Source organism: Leguminivora glycinivorella, chromosome 21, assembly GCF_023078275.1.
Source record: "Leguminivora glycinivorella isolate SPB_JAAS2020 chromosome 21, LegGlyc_1.1, whole genome shotgun sequence".
NCBI classification, from domain to species: Eukaryota; Metazoa; Arthropoda; class Insecta; order Lepidoptera; family Tortricidae; genus Leguminivora; species Leguminivora glycinivorella.
Window position 1 is genome coordinate 5,459,901 of NC_062991.1, and position 19,740 is coordinate 5,479,640.

At 35.6% G+C, this 19,740-nt stretch overlaps 1 protein-coding gene across 1 annotated transcript in view; it reads left to right on the forward strand.

The window, feature by feature from the left end:
• The first annotated feature begins 6,712 nt into the window (after positions 1-6,712).
• Positions 6,713-19,740, forward strand: part of LOC125237347 (solute carrier family 41 member 2-like) — a 113,114-nt gene continuing 100,086 nt past the window's right edge. Inside the window, exon 1 of the mRNA XM_048144341.1 lies at positions 6,713-6,904. The gene's annotated coding sequence lies outside the window, so the exon portion shown is untranslated. The remainder of the gene's footprint in view (positions 6,905-19,740) is intronic.

A 19,740-nucleotide genomic window follows, 5' to 3' on the forward strand; every position in this document is an offset into this window, starting at 1 on the left:
AGATTCAATAAGGCTTGTGATGTTGAAACTTAAACAAAAATATATAAATACCATATATATATACCTAGAAAGTACCCAAGACTTGAATATAATAGTATAACATTTTATTTGAGTATTAAATCGTTTTAATCCGTAGGCAACCCTATCGCCAGGCGTCGCGCACGTGCGGCTCGTTTCTTTGTTAGAATTTTGTAGGTATTTAAAAAGGCGGCATGTCGTGAACATCAAAGCAGTGGGCCTTCTGTACTTGTACTATTATATATTCTGTGCTAGTATCGTAGCGCGAGTCGTTATTTCTTTAGATGGGCTGTTGGAGTGGGCTTTCTGTACTTGTACTAATATGTATTCTGTGGTACAGATGGTGTTTTTTTTTTACGCACTAGTGCGAGAAGTGGTTCAATTCTTGTCAGCTCGAAACTTCGGAGAGTCATTTGTACTGAAAAACGTCGTACGATACATGTGCGAAAAGGAAGTGCGTAACTCCTGGCGATTAAGCATTCCCTTCGGTCGTGTTTTAATTTATCGCCACTCGTTTCGGACTTGCTTTTTTTCGCACTTGTATCGTAATGTACTATTTTACACCGAATGATTCATCTACGGCGTCATTTGAAAGACTAAGTGAGTTTTCACATTATCCGATCCGATATTGGATGTCGGCCCAATATCCCATACATTACAGGCGCCATCTTGGATTTATTCTATTGAAATCCTTCCGATATCCGATGTCGGATCGGATAATGTGAAAACGGACTTAGTAGGTAGATTATGTTTGTCATAAACATAATCTACCTACTAAGTCCTAATTAATTGTTAAATTTTATCTGTTTATCCATATCAATCTATTATCACGCGATAGTTTTAATGATCTAGGGAACAAAATGGTCTAGGGAACTGATATTGCAATATTCTATATTTATTAATTATTGGAACTTCATTGTTTTTTTATCATTATTGTCTTTTCATGTAAAGTTGATGATACAAATGTCACGCTAGGTGATAAAAAGGTTAATTAAGATTATTTGTACGCCATGTATTATGGTAAATTAAGGCTGGTTGTAATATAATGTGCAGTGATCGGTGTTTTGGATTCACCCTCGCGGGATATCAAGTAGAAAAGTTAATATTGATACGACGAAATTATCTCTAAGGAACTTTTTACTCTTACATGGCAACCAGTTGAAACAAAAACTTCTATTCTTTTCCTAATCTCTACACTCTATTAAGCAAAATATATTAGAACCTCCACAAAGTATTACCTTACATCTATCATGATATTCATGATGGAAAAAATACTTCAAAATCTTGACATTGACATTTCATTATTTTCTTTGGATTTCAGTTCTAATTATTTGCTTCAACTTGACTTTTCTAACAACATTAAGCCCGGATTCCCGGGGCATATCTATACTAACATAATGATTGAGGTCGTTCACCCCATGTCGAATCCAAAAAACCGATCTCTGATAATGTAACATCAATGCATACCCTTTTTTACACAAATAAAACGATTCTATTCTTTTCTTCTATTCTAACAAATTATATTATGACTCCTCGGCGTGTTACTTCTATTTTATTCTTAAAAATATCAAAGCTATAGGGGAAGTACGTCCATAATGGCATATAGTTTTGTTTTTTAATCATAACTTTTTATTGCTTACAGCACAGCCATAGTTAAACTTAATCATCTTTGGCCCCTAAACCTAATAAACATTTTCAGCAAAAAAAATCAACAGAAAAAAAAACATAAATATATTAGTAAGATTTGCTTCGGACCGAATGACATCAGTCATCACATTGCTCCTGGACAAAATGACATAAAGCTACACAATTATTGGCATAATTCACAAATATCACATATTTATACGCTTTGTTCGTCTCAGAACATAATATCTTCACATTTTTTTTTGTCTGTCCCTGCCCTGGACCCGTCGATGGCGAGCGGTGCACTAATTCGGGTTACCCCCAGCTCCACTATTCTCAAATCTCAAAGTCTAATAAAATTGAGCTAGTATACTAATACCCTGTTTTTTTTTGTTTCCCGTTAAATAATATGTGTTAGAGACCCTTATAAATTATTATTTATTCTAATTTAAAGCCCTTTACAGACTTATGAATAGGTAACATTAAAGTTACTGTCAATTTTCTGTCGGCACATTTCATAATAAATTACTAAGAATTAATAATATAAGAATTACTAGGAAGTTATAATAATAATAAGGATTACTAGGAAGTTATAAGGGTCGTATGTACTACACTTATTGAGCCATTAAATTTCAATAACAGTGAGAGTTAAATTGCAATTTACCTATTCATATACTATAGGTACATCTATAGCTACGGAACCCTCTCATACACCAGGCCGATTTCTTTTTCTCTAAGTCATTTTGATATTAAGTGGAAGTGATTTGTGACGTCAATTGATTTAATGTGATTAATAATACTTATGATTAGATTGACATCCGTAACGAAATTAATCCGCTTAGAAATTTTATTTTAGTTTTGACACAAAAAAATGTTAAAAATGTAAATATGATTTTATCTCCATGCCTATAAGTACCTATGTCATTCATGAATGCCACTATTTTTCTCCTAGTAGGATAGAACAACTCTGAAAAAATGGCCCTTATATGTGAGAGAGAGAAAAAAAGTATTCTCGCTCTCACGCATGAATTTCTTTATCTGTGCAATGGATTAATAAGGTGGCGCCACCTGAACCATTGAGTGTGCCTTCTCATTAGCATCAACGATTGTCACTTCGGTCAGGCTGGCTGATAGTACAGTGGCGACGTCTATTAGACGTTGTTTGCCTGAAAGTCAACTTTTTCCTGTTATTGCCATGGTTACGGTCCCCTGAGTCACGCTGATTTTACGAAAAATTATGCTACTGAAATTTTGTAAGCATGCATGTAGTCCATGTTTGTAGGTGGCAAATTAAGGCTGCTTTCAAAAAAAACGTCAAAAGAATGTAAAATTGATAGTTTTAGTCGGTGAAATACTACACTTTCCGCTATCCAATAGATTTATTTAATTCAAGTTTCAGTTAGAGCATCTTCTTATCTTGATTTTTACAAGACTGGATTTTTTTAAATTAACTCACTAAATTAATTATGATTTTTTTTCTAATGCACATTTAGAAAAACTCACGTATAGAGCTGAATTAGTCGATTTTATTTGTAAAATTTGGACAATTTTGAATACTAAAACAGGTAAATTTATAATTCGTATATCCTGTACTACAATCATCTCAGACTACATTTTTATTATAAGGTTTTGAAAAAGAGTAAACGAGGCTAAGACGAATTCATTTTTTTTTTTCAGAAATTACCTAAAATTAAGTGACAATTTCTTTGAAAATCAACATAACATCGCAGTAATTTTTGTACCTAATTAATCTGCAACGTTTACTTAAATTGCTGTTATGTCTTAGTGATCATAAATGGCTATTGTTTATTTTTGGCAATTTTTTGAAAACGAGTCTTCACCGGTACAATTATTACCACTTTTGGACATTTTCTCATATTTTGTTAGACCAAGTAGAAAAAGTCCTATAATGTGATATATATTTGTAAACTACTCGCAAAGCCCTTTAATTTGATACCACACACGGTACTTATGATCAAGCGCTCGGCTGCGATTTCACTGTTTTTCACACGAAAGCCCTCTTAAGGAAAGGGCTTGTTAACACCAGAAAAATGAATGTTTGCATAGTTTAAAAGCTCGGCCACACATGCGCGTTTTGAGAGCGTAGGCGGAGTGTTAGCGGAGCGCAATGATAGCGGTGCGCCGGACGGATGCTGGCGTTGCGCCCAGCGGACGCCGGCGGGAACTAACGAGCGCGGATTGCGAGCGGAATGCCAGCGTTCCGCCGGCGCACCGCTATCATTGCGCTCCGCTAACGCTACGCTATCAAAACGCTTTATGTGTGGCGGAGGCTTTAGGGGACCGTAACCATGGCAATAACAGGCAAGAAAAAATTGATTCACCCAAATGCAGATTGTCAGTAGTAACTGCTGATAGTCAATCAGTGTTAAATTGTCACCTGTCAATTTTCTTTTATTCCCTCTTTACTGCGAACCTTATATTACCTATTGTTATCGAAAATACGATTGTCTTACTTTTACCTTTTACCTACACAGTCATAAGTTATCATTATGAGTATTGTTTTTTCCGTCGTTCGAGAGAAAACCGATAACAATAGATACATTCACTGATTTCTGTTTAAATAGATTATAATTTAAAATATTTACAAAAGATTTTTTTTATTGTGATTAGTAAAAATATAAAACAAATGACTAACGCCGTGGTTTGCGTAAATAAATAAGATAAAATTATTCGGCTTCCTCCTGTTACACTGTGTATGAATCTGAATGTAAAAAGAATTTGGAAATCTAAGTAATTTGTTACACACCGTGTTTTTTTTGTTTTCCGTTAAATTCGACTCGCCGTTACGTTAGGTTCATTAATAGTCCTGAACCACCTGCTACCTTTTCATGCTAAATAAATATAAATATAATTATAAAAGAAGAAACTGACTGACTGACTGACTGACATATCATCGCATAGCCGAAACCGCTGGTCCTAGAGACTCCAAATTTGGCTTGTAGGTTCCTTATAAGGTGTAGAGGAGCACTAAGAAGGATTTTTTTAATTCACATCCTAAGGGGGTGAAATGGGGGCCTAACTTCAAAGTTTTAATAATATTACTTTTACTACGCAGGCGAACCGCGGGAAAAAGCTAGTGACTTAATAAGTGTTGTTTTTTTTTTTTTTTATTATGGACTGATCGGCGATTGACCCTAGTCACACCTGATGGGAAGTGAAGACAGAGTCTAAGATGGAGCTCACCGATTTAGTAATAGCCTATTCACTCTACGTTTAAAGAGACCGAGGTCGTATTTCTCTGGGAACACCGATGCTGGGAGCGCATTCCACTCCTTTGCAGTCCGCATTACAAAGGATGAGGCAAATCGCTTTGTGCGGATAAATCTTCTTTCTTTATTTGCTGAATATGGGTTTACAAAGATGTACAATAAAATATAGTTCAACCATATCCTGCTTGGAGTAGCATGTAAATTTAAAGTAGATCTAGCTGCACTATAACATTAACATAACACAAGACAAAATGATAGAAATAATAGTACATTGTGCAACAAGGGGAGGAAGTTGAATATTACTAACGAGAATAAGTTAAATCGCGACGGCTTGCCGGAGCGATTTAAAGACTCGAGTTTGTAATATTCATACTCCCCGAGTTACACACAATGTTTTTTCATCACACTCGCAATGTAAAAAATATGTAAATAGATGTAAAAAAGTTAAGTACGGTACAAGAAATTTCATTTTTCCCTTGGGAGAACGATTTTTCTATAACTCACGCTCCGCCTGCGCGCAATAGCACATTTAAAGTGCGGGTGTGATGAAAACATTTAAACTTAGGCAATTATTAATTCTAAAAGTCATGCAGTGATTTATAAGTTACAATAAAATTAGCATTTTACATTAATTATTTACACAAACGAAATGTAATGCAGCGATTAATTAACTAGTTACAATGACAAATTTTTATTTCTATTCAATTTCATAGTTAAAATATTCATGTATGGAATAAAAACACATGTCACAAAGCCATTCAAATAATTTCTTCTTAAATTTAGTGATTGGGAGTTCTTTAATATCTGCTGGCAGCCTGTTAAATATTTTTATGCATATATAAAATGAGAATGTTAGAGATTAGAGAGCCCTAAGAATACCATAACAGTTAGCGTTAATACATACTGGAATTAGTAAAGGTTAATTGAAATTACCTCCGCCTTACAGAAGACCGCAGCCAAATAGCACTAGACCCTACCCATAGTGTTGTGTTCCTGCCGGTGAGTAAGGCTGCCAGAGCTCAACGAGGGTGCGGTGTGCTGGTGACGGAAGGATCTACTTAACTAATTTGTTCCGTCTATTGTCTTTTGAATCGTCGGCAACCCGAACCGAACCCTCCTGAGAACTTGTACACTCCTTTTTGCGGTTGGCAACGCGCATGTGACACTCCTTGAGTTGCAGACGTCCATAGGTTACGGTGACCGCTTTCCATCAGGCGGACCGTATGCCTGTTTGCCACCGACGTAGTATTAAAAATAGTTATTTGTTATACAAGGGTGCAAAGTTGTATTTTAACGCCGAGTGTGGAATTGAAAAACGAGCAAGTGAAAGGATTCTATAGTTGAACCACGAGCGAAGCGAGTGGTTCGAGAATAGAATCCTGAACTTGCGAGTTTTTTAACACACGAGAAGTAAAATACATTTGCACCCGAGTGTAACACAAAACTTTTCCCCTCACTATAGCGAGGAAAGTACAACGCAAAAAACGCGTTTATCACTGCTTCCAGTAGTTCCACATGTGGTAAATCATCGTCATCACTAGATTCACTCACTTTTATCAATTTTAAAGCAGAAAAAATGACTATATTCAAGGTCAAATTACTTTATCCACTAGTGGATAAAATGCGTTTTTACCCGCTGGTATTAAAGGACAAAACACGTGTTTCCGAGCTAGTGAGGGGAAAAATATATTATCTATGGTTGTCAGCCCTACCCTAACCCTTATTAAGGCGTCACTATTGACGCATCGACAGCCCTACGCGTTATCAGATAATCGCCGATGGGTTAGTCCACCTGATATTAACGACACCGCCGTACCTGTCCGTTCGACAGTCGTGTCGCGCCGTCCGACCCAGTCGCACGTTTCATTTTCAAATTCAAATTTTCGAACGTCGAACGCAACGAACTTCAGGCCGCAGAGAATGTAACTTAAAAAACAGTGAAGTGTCTTTTATTTTGGTGCAATTTGTGTGTGTTAGTTTTAAATTGTTAAAATCCTGTGATATTAGTTTAAGTGGTCCAGTGAAAACTGCAAGTAAGTTTTTTTTTACATTTTTTACAAGCAGAAATTCACATGTATAGAATAAATTTACGCTTAGAATAAATTTAAAAGTGGAAAATCCAGAGTGTCAACTAAAGCAGACATTTTCCACTTTTAATAATATGCCCTTTTTTGGATTTTTTTTGCTTGTAATTTATTCATATTTTTGCATGTAAAATTTTCAGCGTATGTACCTAAATTTTATTAATATTTGAACGTGTAGTGTAGCATGCCATGTTTTGAATAAATTAGCTAGCACGATTTGTAATATTTTACTTATATTCAATATACAAATTTGTTAATTAATGTGACACGTAACATAATAAACGTAACAATCATTAGTTTATCATGCACTTATCATGAAGTACCTAATACCTATGTCGTTATATACTAATATCACTCACATATCAATTTGAAAATGCATGTTGCGGTACAAAATTAATTACAAAAACGTTGTGTAAAAATGAATAATAAGTATTATTTAATTTATTCCGTAGATATAGCAAAATTTACATCGTTATTTATAAATAAATTTTTAACTACATAAATATTTTTATTAGTTATTACATAAACATTAAACACACTGTATGTACATTTGACACAAAATATTTTGATGACTATACCACAAGAAAGTCATAAATTATAAGGCCACAGGCAAAAAATAAAAAGATACTTCAAATCGGCAACGAGCAACTAACATCTAATAATAATTCACAATGTCAAATCAGCCCTACGTCTGTACGCAATGAAAAAAAAAACTCGTCCAACTGAATTCAAGGGATCTGGTCACAGAATAAAACAGCTCAGTCACTGTGGATAATACGCAAGATAATTGACGCACGTGGTTTCTCTGCAAAACGTTTAACGTAAGTAGTAATTTTGATGACACTGCGCTGATTACTGTATTTCTTTCTTCTTTTCAACGTTCGCTTCCCATTTTTTTATTATTACTTATTTACCTATCCGTTCCGTATTAGTGAAATGAATCTTTAAATAAATCCACAATGGAGTGTCCTTGGTCCCTTGGAGTATGGGACGAATGTTAGTGTGGGATGCTACCTGCGTAGACACATTGGCACCGTCTCACCTCCAACGGACCAAGATAAAAGCGGGCGCAGCGGCAGAAAGTCTTGGCAAAGAATACCTTTTTGTACCCTTTGGTGTAGAAACTCTAGGTCCATGGGGCCCCAGCGCGAACAAGTTGTTCACAGAAATCGCGAAGCGTCTGGTTGAGGTAACTGGTGACCGAAGAGCTGGCGACTTCCTCGCACAACGTATCAGCATTGCGATACAGCGAGGAAATGTCGCCAGTATCCTTGGTACAATGCCTCAAGGGCCTATTTTAGATATTAGCTAGCTTTTAAGTTTAGTCTTAGTTTCTTATATAGTTATGTAAATATGTTCATGTAAATAATAGTTATTTGTTATACAAGGGGGCAAAGTTGTATTTTAACGTCGAGTGTGGAATTGAAAAACGAGCAAGTAAAAGGATTCTATAGTTGAACCACGAGCGAAGCGAGTGGTTCGAGATTAGAATCCTGAACTTGCGAGTTTTTTAACACACGAGAAGTAAAATACATTTGCACCCGAGTGTAACACAAAACTTTTCCCCTCACTACAGCGAGGAAACTACAACGCAAAAAATGCGTTTATCACTGTTTCCAGTAGTTCCACAGGTGGTAAATCATTTTTATTACTAGATTCGCCTACTTTTATCAATTTTAAAGCAATTAATTTGACGTTATTCAAGGTCAAATTACTTTACCCACTAGTGGATAAAATGCGTTTTTACCCGCTGGTATTAAAGGACAAAACACGTGTTTCCGAGCTGGTGAGGGGAAAAGAGATTTTAATCCACAAAATGTTAACTCACATAAATAAAAAATAAAAACACCTGTAAAATATATTTGGTGAAATTGATTCGTAGTCGTAGCGTAAAAAATGTGTATCAGTTTTGCTAATAAATCCAATAACAATAATATTAGCTTGGTGAAAGATGTATCGTAGAATAGTATACCTATGCTTTTTGAAACTACGTAGAACCAAATTGGCAAATAATAATTATCTTCTCATACGGAACAAACAGGATAAAATAGAAAAAGTATTAAAAAAATTAACCATACATTAAGGTATTTACTAATTGTACTATTATATTCCTTTTTTAGTTATTTATTTAATTTGTAAATTAAATAAATATTTTTACTCCATACATAAGTTCCTTAATACTGACGAAAATGATAATGAGGAATAATTAAAAAAAAAGTAAATTAATATATAATTCCATAGTAAACGTCAAACACAAATGAATATATAAGATACATTTCTATGGAACTCGCAGTGCTCGAGTTCGTTCGAATCGCTCTTGCCCAGTTTTTTTCAATAAGTGACCTCGCTGTCACAACAGCTGTGACGCAAAAACTCTCCGTCTGTAGCTTTATTACATTTTCAAACTCTATTTAGTTACTAAGGGTTAATGACCTCTGGACTTGTAAAGTCAGGACAAAGACATATAACTCCGTATAGACAGATAAAGACAGAAAAAGGTACGGTAGCCTAGATGGCATTACACCTTTGGGGTACGCCCGGCTAGATGGCGCTAATTATTTGACATTTTAAATCATTATGTCACTCGACGACCGGTTGGCCTAGCGCGTAGTGACCCTGCCTGCTAAGCCGCCGTCCCGGGTTCGAATCCCGGTAAGGGCATTTATTTGTATGATGAGCACAGATATTCTTGAGTCATGGATGTTTTCTATGTATATGTATGTATTTATCTATATTATACGTAAGTATATCGTCGCCTAGCACCCATAGTACAAGCTTCGATTAGTTTGGGGTTGGGTTGATCTGTGTAAGGTGTCCCCCAATATTTATTTATATTTATAAAAATATCAAGCTAAAAAAATATGGGCTAAATTGTCAAAACTGAGGTTCAAAAGTTTTAAGCCTGTGTCTAGAGATGGCAGTCTATGGACTATGATTACACATTTTACTTCGACAGTAATTCTTTATAATACTCGATCCTCTTTGGTCAGGGTAATAAATATTGGTTCGGACTAAGTGACAAAAATATGTACACACGTCTTTATTGCTTACGCGGTAAGGTTGTGGGTCCATATTTTAGGCACTTTGTACGCATCTATATTTAAAATGTGTAGCTTAAAAATAAGGTATCGTATTAGTTCGTAATTTGATATTTTAGAGTTTCAAGTACAAAATGCCTTCTTTCTTCAAGTACAAAATCAAAGGATCTTCATTATTTTAAGTTTTATATTTTAAAATAGAAAAATACTCGTTTTGCTTTGTCTAAGAAGTTAACCTAAGAAGTTAGGCAATATAATTATGGTAATTGTAATTAAATATAGACACAAGCGTTTAAGATTTGAAAATGAATACTTACATGAAATTAAAGCCTAGAAGAGCATTTTCACATTACCCGATCCGATATCGCATGTAGGACCGATATCCCATATCGGATCGGATAATGTGAAAACGCACTAAAGCTTATTGAGAAATAAACTACCAAATATACTAATATTATAAATGGGAAAGTGTGTGTGTCTGTTTGTTTGTCCGTCTTTCACCCCCAATCGGAGCGACGAATTGACGTGATTTTTTAAGTGGAGACAAAAGCTAGTTCATATTATAAATATGTACAGTCGAGTTGAGTTGATGTGTCATCATCATCATATCAGCCCTTTATCGCCCACTGCTGAGCATAGGCCTCTCTTCTAGTACGCCACTTCTCCCGGTCCTGGGCTAATCTCATCCAGTTGTGACCCGCAGTTTTTCGGATGTCGTCGACCCAACGAGCCAACGGATGCCAGGCACTTCTTACATTTGTTAGCGGCCACCATTCCGTTAACATTTTGGTCCACCTGCCATCACTCTGCCTAGCAACATGTCCCGCCCAACTCCATTTTAGTTTAGTAATAACGAAACCTACGTCTTGCACCTTAGTGCGACGACGGATTTCGGTATTCCTTACTCGATCTTGCGACATGGCGAACATGGCGCGCTCCATGGCTCTCTGTGCTACTCGTATCATATGCACAGCCTTCTTAGTGAGCGTCCATGTCTCGGCACCGTAGGTCATGGTGGGCAGGACACATTTATTAAAGAGGCGAGTTTTCAAGCACTGTGGAATGTCAGCGGGTTTGAGGATGTCCACAAGTTTATTGTACATTTTTTCATCTTATTACATAGAGTTAAGGTGAAGAAATGTACAGATATTTATGAACTCGACAGTAAACTCAGGAACCGTCGGACTATCCGTGAAGTGTACGGTGGTTGCTCACTACGGTCTGAAAATCGGTAGTTTGCTTCTTTCAATCTATTCGAAATACTAACATAAAACGTGGCTATTGTAAACGTCATCAAACAGTATATTGCTTATCTTAATAACAACGCTATTCAACTTAATAGAACGCCATTAAAAGTATCACAACAATGATTACGTGATATTATTTTTGGTACATAGACTATCTTCGACAGACGCCGTGAAACAAATAATTTGACACACAAATATAAATATACTAGCTTTTTCCCGCGGCTTTCCTCGCGTTAGAAAGAGACAAAACGTAGCCTATGTCACTCTCCATCCCTTCAACTATCTCCATTTGAAAAAGCACGTCGATTCGTCGCTCCGTTTTGCCGTGAAGAACGGACAAACAAACAGACACACAGGAGTCTTATATCTGTCTGTAAGGAAACATGTAAAGCTTATTCGAATCGCAGGTTTAATGACAAACGCGTTCTCGCCATTTTATAACCATCAGGGGCACATTTCTCGAAAGTTGTGTTGTGTGTTGTCATGGCAACTCATACGATTTGACAGTTCGTAGATTCGATTTTCGATTAGAAATGGGCCCCAGCTGTAAGGTAAAAGCTACAGTTTTGAAATTGAAATAAATACTAATAATTAATACAATAATAAGCTCATATACCTATTTAATATCCATCAATATTACCATTACAAATTTTTCAATCTGTAGACTGTGGGTATATTGAAAATAAAGACTAATCTGTTAATTTAGATATTATAATATAACTGAAATTTTTACCCCTGAATTAACATACTTACGCTCTAATAGCTATGAATGATTTTTAAATTACCATGAAATATTTATTTTGTCATTAGAAACAAGGTAATCGATTTCCACGTCTTTAATTGATTAACATTTTTGTAAAATAAGTCGTAGTACATACATACATAATATTTAGGTACATATTTTTTGAGTTTCTATTTATCATTAACATTCTTTTGATTTCATAATTAAAATTTTTAGTAGATACAATAGTTTATCAGTAAAAAGATACATCAAGATAGCTTTTCAATTGCTAAAAGCACAGAATATATAATAGTACACTAAAAGTACCTATAGTTGCTTTGATCATAATTATCATAGATCACCTAAGTAGTCTAGTCAGCAAATGATCTGTGATTCGTTCCGATTTCAGTAGTTATAAATGTTACATATTTAGATCATTCGTTAATGAATAAAGAAATTAGGTAAGAATTAGTTGTTCCGATGATACAATTGATAAGGCCCATTAAATAAACGTAGTTAAAATGTGACTTACTATTAATTTCAAAGTATACATCATACAGTGTGTTACCACGATGCGAGCATTTATTAAGACTGATAATAATATGGTCAATTAGCAAGCGGTTGCGTATATTAGCAAATCATAGTTATTTATAAATAAATAAATAAATATTGGGGACACCTTCCACCGATCAACTTAGCCCCAAAACTACGCAAACGATATACATACTTAAATTGATTAATACATATTTATATACTGACATAGAAAACATCCAATATCTGAGCTCATCACACAAATAAATGCCCTTAGAGGGATTCGAACCCAGGACCGCGGCTTTAGCAGGCAGGGTCACTACCGACTGAGCCAGACCGGTCGTCAAAATATTTGTTAAAAATGGAATATATCTGTTATGAAGTAAATGTTTATTTGCTTATGATTGTTGTAATGTATATTATACGATTTGACCAGTAGGTATAATCTGTATATATTTAATTAAACTAGATTTATTTTTTATAAGACATCAAAAATTATAAACTAATAAGTTATAAACCATGTAAATTAACCTAAATCGAAATAAAGCCTAAATTAAAACTAAAATAAAAATTCCCCCTTCGGCAATGTTCCGTAGATGCTGGCAGCATTACCTCGCGGAATCGCAACGCTTATGCGCTGAGCGAGGAAGCTGCCAGCTATACGGTCCCCAGTGGCATCAATATTTTTTTTAGACAATTTAATTAAATAGATTATAGGTATGAAAAATCCAAGTATAAAGAATGATATGAAGTAAGTCAACTGAGTGGAGCCCTTAAAAGGCTGATCCCATTTGTCGCATGACCGGGATTGGGCGTCCTACTTGTCTCGAGTTACGTATCAAGTGACGCACGTGTCAAATAGGCTACTTATACACACACAGAACTTAATTTAGATAGAAGAAACAAATTCATATATTTGTATAGGGGCCGAGCGTGTCAAATTTTGTACTGAAGTTGATTCTTGCCTGTAATTTTAAATATGTCTCAGGCTCTTGATTGTTCATAATTTTTGTGTTGTTGCAATTGAATATCACGTAACGAGGCATTTTTTATGTTTTGGTTGACTTCAACTTACAAAAATTGACGCCCGAAAGCTGCAAGCTGCGAGTAAAGACGGACAACTCACTGAGTTCATTTGACACGCTAAGTAGATACGTTTGCTTGATCTATGGTATATATGACATCTGTGTATACACACATATATACAATCACGCCTGCTCGCCTGTATCCCATAAAGGGGTAGAGAGAGAGCATGAACTACTCAAGATTCAGTGCCACTCTTGGCAAAAGGGCCACTTTTTTCAAAGTTGTGCACCCCACTTTTTTTTTGGATTTGGAAATTTTTATGTGTTTTCCACTCAGAATCTCGAGCTCTTTCAATCCTGATAGGAGAAAACCGGCCAAGAGCGTGTCGGGCCACGCTCAGTGTAGGGTTCCGTAGTTTTCCGTATTTTTCTCAAAAACTACTGAACCTATCAAGTTCAAAACAATTTTCCTAGAAAGTCTTTATAAAGTTCTACTTTTGTGATTTTTTTCATATTTTTTAAACTTACGGTTCAAAAGTTAGAGGGGGGGACGCACTTTTTTTTTCCTTTAGGAGCAATTATTTCCGAAAATACTAATATTATCAAAAAACCATCTTAAAAAACCCTTATTCATTTTTAAATACCTATCCAACAATATATCACACGTTGGGGTTGGAATGAAAAAAAAATATCAGCCCCCACTTTACATGTAGGGGGGGTACCCTAATAAAACATTTTTTTCCATTTTTTATTTTTGCACTTTGTCGGCGTGATTGAAATACATATTGGTACCAAATTTCAGCTTTCTAGTGCTAACGGTTACTGAGATTATCCGCGGACGGACGGACGGACGGACGGACGGACGGACGGACAGACAGACATGGCGAAACTATAAGGGTTCCTAGTTGACTACGGAACCCTAAAAAAGTGTCCCAAGGTTTTTTCCCATTCCGTTACTATTTTTTCATACATTTTGTATGGCGGTAACGGAATGAAAGGTTCGAAAAAATGTATGGAAATCTTGGGACATTTTCTTTCTCGGTGAACCAACCAAATGCATAAACCAAGCGGATCTGTCACTGATCGACCTGTCTTTATCACTGAGCATTTTCACTGAGAATGCTCCTCGTTACTAAGCGAAAACATGCCGAGCGATTTTAGACTAACTAAGACTACATGAGTGTCTCACAGTTTTGTTATTAAAATTCCATTATTGGAGGGTAACATTTTGGAATGGAAAGGAATTTTGTAATCTGGGGACAGATTTGAGTTGGGTAAAAAAAATATTCGCTCAATTAAATACCGTATTGTAATTAATACACTTTTTAACTCTGTCTGGGTCTACGGCGCCTTAAAAATAGCCTTAAAGCATTCGTTTATAAATAAGCCTTTGACCGTGAATGTAATAATTACGGAATCGTGAGCGACGCAAGAGTTTCTCTAATTACCGCTTTTTCCCCATCGATTGTAGTTTCTTTTAAAAACGACTTAATTCCATAGAAAATTTATTGAATTTCCGACGTTTTCTCATAAGGCAGAAAATGCTTGTCCCCATAGATTGCAAGTTTATGATAAAAACGACGTATTTTCACAGAAAATTCTTACCTTTACGCTAATGGCGTTTAAGTGTACTGTTTTTCAATATAAATGTATTTTACTTACGTCTTTTTGAGATTGTAAATGGGATAGATTTGCGGTGTTTACGGCAAGTATGTAGTAAATTGCCGTAGAAATCTGTGGGTTTCTCTAATGATTGATGAGAAATAAAGGGACATTTACAACGCTATTTGAAAGATGAGAAAGATGAGTTAGTTTTGTGACTAAACGTTAGCCATTTTGACCACTGGAAAAAGAAAATCTCTTTGTAGCAATAAAAATATGAAATTAAAGAATAACATTTTTAGATATAAGGTTGGTACCTTGGTACACAATTTTAGGTCACTCACGACTTTAGCTGTTAAAAATGTGTGAGTGACCCGTGTTAAAAATGTCATTATTATTATTTTACAATTTGTTATCGTTTGTAATAGGTACCACAAGCACCTAATAGTAAAATAGATATGTTATTAATATTAATAAAAAAATGTCTAAAGTTATATTTAGTTGGCATGGTACAAAACATAATAAGGTAAGCTTAAAATTGAAAAAAAAAAATATTTTATTCCTTTTATACTGCTTCTTAGTAAAAATTGATGTAGGTATAGGTTATCAACCTCTTTTCTGCGGGAACAAAATAATCGAGATTTTAATTAATATAAAGATTAAAGACAGACGGACGGATTCGGGCCATAAAGGCTCTTTTTATACTAAAAAAGTCGAAAAACATTTGACATTGTACTTCCTACAAATTACAGTCAACGTCATTAACAGTGGCCGAACCATCTTCCGCAGTCAAAGAGTTCCGCTACCAATATGAAACAATGCATCAATGTACACTATTATTAAATATTCCACGTATACAACTCAGAGCATTGTACTACCAGTAATACCTTATCAGTGGACTATAATCTCATTGGAATAAAGTACAAATTGACATTAAAGTTTAGTAGGAACTATAGGAAGGTCAGTGTCTCAAATTATATGTCATTAAGCATGCTAGTGACGTTCTGATGAGTCGTCACATTGATGTTACAATCAAAATGTAGCATATTTTGCGCCGTTCGGCGTAGAAACTCTAGGACCGTGGGGGCCCAGCGCGAAATCTCTTTTTAATGAGATATCCCAGCCTCTCGTAGACGCCTCTGGTGACCAGAAAGCTGGCAGCTACTTCGGCCAGAGATTATGTCTGGCCACCCTAAGAGGTAACGCTGCCAGCCTTCTGGGCACATATAGTGACGACTTAGGGAGTATTTTTTATTTATAACTTAAAGTTAGTACATAGTTTAGTTTAATTAATGTATTTTCTTTATTGTATATATTTCTATTACATATCTTATAGTATTTTATAATTTTATGTTATTATGTAAACATGTTCATGTAATAAACCTTTCAGGTCTATTAAATGTAGGAAACAAGAGTTAAAGAGCGTTGCCGGTGCCGGGTGTGTTTTGTTACTTCCTTAGGATTAGGAACACAGACATACACTATCATTACAAAAACACCAGGCTGACCCTCCTTATCTATAATGGAACTTGATGATGATTACATAAATGAATTTTTAGTACACGACTAAAAATAATGTGAAAACAATTCACCTCTACCTAATTGAACTAGACTTCATTTCGCTTGGACGAATAATATGGCAGTGGTAATATTTGTGAGAAGAGTTTGCGATGGTCTAGTTATTAGCTTATTAGTGATATCGAGGATTTTTTTAAATGTAAAAAACGTGAGTGAGCCGTAGGTATCAATCTCAATTCCCGGTAAGGGCATTTATTTGTGTGATGAACACAGATATTTGTTCCTCAGTCATGGATGTTTTCTATGTATATAAGTATGTATTTATCTATATAAGTATGTATATCGTCGCCTAGCACCCATAGTACAAGCTTTGCTTAGTTTGGGGCTAGGTTGATCTGTGTAAGGTGTCCCCCAATATTTATTATTTATTTCATTCATATCAGGATTAAAAAAAAAGAAAATTAATTACGCCTGACCGATATACTGTGACAATCATCCATGTTTGATGTAACACCCTTGATTGTTACAATCAAAATGGTGGTTACACGACTTTCACGACGTATGGTTTTAGGCATGATTTTTGAATTTCAAAATTACGTGAGTGACCCGTATCAAAATATGAAATGAAATGAAATGAAATGAAATATTTATTTTCCAAGTAGGCATATTACAATGCGCTTATGAACGTCAAATAAAACTACGCCGGCTCTAACCCTACGCCTCAGCCTCGAGAAGATTTCAGTCCCCCCTCAGTTGGAGGAGGGTATCCACTATGGGACCGGCAAGAAACTCGGCGGGCCACTTCTTTTCAAAACATTACATCTTATATTTAACATGCATTAAAAAAAAACAAGATACAATTTAATAAGCAAAAGTATTCATAAAAAAAAATATTAACACAAGAAATTATACAAAGTACAAAGCTATTATGATTATTAATAAGAGATGTTAGAGATGTATAGAGTCTCTAAGTGTCAAAGTACATCTAAAAAAATTATACATGAAGAAAAAAAACCGAATAACTAAAATAACTTTAGAGTTGTAAAAGACTCTTGTTGTCTTAAGCAAAGGAAAAAAAAATATATGTATACTTAATCTACTTTTTTCCTTGGAGATGTATATGGTCTCCAAGAGTCAGAAAGAAAAATAAACAAACAAGGACCGAACAGAGTGCCTCAACGTAATCTCATTCAAAATTAATGTTACATAGAATAGCATAGCCCCTATTAGCTGAAACAGACCGGTCTTCACAAACAGCACCCTTTCACGAATATGGCGCGCATCTCAGCCATCGCCTTCCTCAACCTTCATTCGGGAAGGTGGCGACCCGATCAACGACGTCACCGTAAGCAAAGACTTTTTAGCGAGCATGACATGTTCAAGCTGTCCGGGCTGTATTAAATATTCCAATAATAAGTGAATACGGTATACCTAGATGTAAGACACAACATTCCGTGCTTGTATGTTACATAGTTTAAATTGACTTAATTGAAAACAAGATCTTGGGAGATGTAAAAGGTCCCCACAGTCAATTATAATTAATGGGATATAATAAAAAATAAAAAATTGGAGGTGTAAAGGTTCTCCAAGTGTCAAAAGAACTAGAAATAGAAAAAAAAATGCGTATGAAATGAAATGTTAACCTTAACGAGGTTAACATATTTTGATACGGGTCACTCACGGGTCGTCTTGTCGTATGTATAGAAAGTTCCAAATTCAAAATCGGAAAAATTGGTGTAAGTATTTTCAAATTCGAAAATAACTAATTACGCCTGGCAATGTTTGATGTAACACCATTGTAACACCGTCCGTTCGTCGATGACATGATTTGTTGATAACGCACGCTTACGTTTTTAAGATCCGTTTTTGAGTTTCTTAAAAAACGTGAGTGACCCATAATTTTACAACTAAACGGGACTTAATCGCGTAAAGACTTAAATTTATATTTGCGGCTAGAAGATGTTGATGCAATTGCTTGCCAGTCTACCCGTGACCACGAACATAATGTGATGTTCGAAACGTCGGGCCAAATATATACGTATGTGTTTACGTTTGGTCCCGTTTATTTCTAAAATTGTGAGTGACCGGTATCAAAATCTGCTGTCATACCAAGATTCTAAAAACCGGCCAAGAGCGTGTCGGGCCACGCTCAGTGTAGGGTTCCGTAGTTTTCCGTATTTTTCTCAAAAACTACTGTACCTATCAAGTTCAAAACAATTTTCCTAGAAAGTCTTTATAAAGTTCTACTTTTGTGATTTTTTTCATATTTTTTAAACATATGGTTCAAAAGTTAGAGGGGGGGACGCACTTTTTTTTCCTTTAGGAGCGATTATTTCCAAAAATATTAATATTATCAAAAACCGATCTTAGTAAACCTTTATTTATTTTTAAATACCTATCCAACAATATATCACACGTTGGGATTGTAATGAAAAAAAAATCTGCCCCCACTTTACATGTATGGGGAGTACCCTAATAAAACATTTTTTTCCATTTTTTATTTTTGCACTTTGTTGGCGTGATTTATATACATATTGGTACTAAATTTCAGCTTTCTAGTGCTAACGGTTACTGAGATTATCCGCGGACGGACGGACCGACAGACAGACATGGCGAAACTATAAGGGTTCCTAGTTGACTACGGAACCCTAAAAACGAATTAAGCCAGGCAGTTACTGTAATATGATCAGCCATGTTCGATGTAACACCGTTCTAACACCGAGTGTTATCGTAGGGGTAAAAGGCACAAAAGATCCCAATGGGTCGAAGTATGGGTAACACCGCGTGTTCGTCCAATGATCACACGATAATTATTTTGGTATGGTTTTAGGCTTAATTTTTGAGTTTCATAAAAAACGTGAGTGACCCGTATCAAAATACTTTGTGAGTCTTGTCGTACGTAAAAGGAGGTGGGGCACAGCACAGCGGATATCATCTCGCTTGAATCTAGAGCAGAGCCCAACTGGGGAAGTACCTCCGCCTTACAGAAGACCGCAGCCAAATTGCACTAGACCCTACTCATAGTGTTGTATTCCTGCCGGTGAGTAACGCTGCCAGAGCTCAACGAGGGTGCGGTGTGCTGGTGATGGAAAGAACTACGTAC